The following is a 2,458-nucleotide window of genomic DNA, read 5'->3' on the forward strand; positions in this document are numbered from 1 at the left end:
ATGAAAACCGCAAGAGGGCATCCAAGCCTTTATATCCATACCGAGCTTCTCGAGCGGGGTATAGAGGAATTGAGGGAAAAAAGTATTCTCGAGCGGGGTATTTGTAAGTATATTATCTATTGTATTTTGTATGCATATATATCTAATTACATTATTATTGGTTATGTTTTGTTAGTTGGAGAACAAAAACGATACACATATAACTGTGGAGTATAACTCGATGTTCTATGACTGGATCCCCGTAAGAATAAGGATGGTGTCATCGACAATGAAGAAGTTCAAGAAGAGGCAAAACGTGTTGTAAGTGCTCATTTTTTAATTATACTTAATTTTCATACTTTATTTGTTAAAATGTGATTAATTACCATTATGTTTTTTCTTAATTTGTCAGGTTGCCCTAAAAGAAAAGGAAGCAAACCCGGATAGTCGCATAATACTTGACAAGGTACTAGGACTGCCTATCTACCCTGACCGTATCCGAGGTGCAAGATTTGAGGTTAGTCAGCAAACATTTGCACCTCATCCAAAACATGCAACCAAAGCCCAAAAGATCCAGGTTCAAAATCAATTAGATGTCCTCATGCAACGGTTCAACGAATTTGAGGAATCAATGAAGGTGAAGGAAGTTGAGTGGCAACGACTAGCTAGTGCTACTGACATTGTTCCTTCAACCGTGAATGAGAGTTGCACACCTACACCTTATAACATTTCCATTATGATTCCCATTCCTGAGGTAATTTAGTTAACTTATTTTAATTTAGTCGTTAACTAATTATATGTTTTAACTTACGTATGGGGAATTAGTTCTTGCAAACTTTTCCTGGATACCGCAACTAACCGAGTAGTGGGTGTTGGGAAAATGCACAAGTCGGTCGATGCTATGCTGCATAATGTACGTATCATATGCCATCATATGAAGGTCTCGATTGATGTTGCAATCGATGATGATGCGTTGCTGGCAATTCCTCTCGATGAGGATATCTTCACAGTTAGAGGTGTAAGACTGAGATTGCAACTAAGAGGGAGGGTGAACTAGTTGACTAGAAATTATGACCAATTTTTCTACAAAATGAAAAGTTAAAGTGCAACAGATAATATTGCAGAAAATAAGAAAGAATAAATCAAAGAGGTAAGGGAGAATAGAGTACACAATGATTTTATATTGGTTCATCTTCTTGTCCATCAAATGCTACATCCAGCACTCTTGCAGCACAGGAGATTTTCCACTAAATATTATGAGTTGTAAGTACAATATCTCAATGTACCTTACACACTCACTAATGCTTATCACCTTGGAAAACACCTTTCCAAGTAACTCTATCCCCTTTCTATTCACACCCTGTGAAAGAAAGTAATTACAATGAATGAAGAAATTGAATGATGGCTTTGATTGCCTTGACAAGTATGAAATATAATAACACTTGCAATCCAATCAATTCTTTTGTATACTTAGTAAATAATGCTCTTTAAGTTTACAAAACTTTAAAACACTTTACTTCAAGCAACTCAGAAAAATAGCTTTGAAAGTTTGAGTTCAAGTTGCTAGAAGTGCAGAAAACTATTTCAGAAAAGTATAGGAAAGTGTGAAAGAGTTGTTCAAAAAGTTATTTTCATTTTGAGTTCTAAGACCTTTAAATAGGCTTTCCAATAAGTCATTGTGCCTTTATGAAAGAGTAGGAATTGTTTGGAATGAAGGCATTTCATTTGGTATGAAAATCCTTGAGTTTCAAATCTGAAAAATTGATGTAGGAGCTCTCAGTAACCGATTACAGCAAGTGGGTAATCGATTACCCAAACGTGACATTTTGAAAAATTACATTGAGTAATCGGTTACTCACTTGAGTAATCGGTTACTCAAACTCTCTATCCAACAGTGAATTTAAAATTCACTTAGAGTAATCAGTTACTCAAATTTGAGTAATCGGTTACTCTAATTTAAATATTGTCGGATAACTGATTCTCACTCATGTAAACTGTTACTCAAATGTCAGTAACTTGTTACACAGTATTTTAAAAAATGTTTTCATTTAAAACTTGAAGTGTTTCAATTTCTTTTTTGAGCATTACCATTTTAGTATATTAAAGAGTATATGATAGAAGTACCTATTTAGACTTAGACTAATTGTCTTGAAGCTTTAATCTTCTTGGTCTTCATAAGTAATTTTCCTTTTCTTCTTTTTGGTGATGTTGGTGTCTTCATCAAAACCTTTCAAAGGTCAGGAGCAAAGATCTTCTTCACAATCTCCCCCCTTTTAATGATGACAAACCAAGATCTTTTTTATAGTGTAGTTTTCTTGAGAGCAGTATACTTTGAGATATGTTGAAGTTTGACTTGAGTATGCTCCCCCTATCTTGTATGCTCCCCCTTTCTTTTGGAGTAATGTGCCTGAAATAATTTTACAGAAAATACACTTATCCCAACTTNTTTCTCCCCCTTTTGACTTCATCAAATAGTAGA

The sequence above is a fragment of the Lupinus angustifolius genome, chromosome LG09, assembly GCF_001865875.1.
Source record: "Lupinus angustifolius cultivar Tanjil chromosome LG09, LupAngTanjil_v1.0, whole genome shotgun sequence".
Classification (NCBI taxonomy): Eukaryota; Viridiplantae; Streptophyta; class Magnoliopsida; order Fabales; family Fabaceae; genus Lupinus; species Lupinus angustifolius.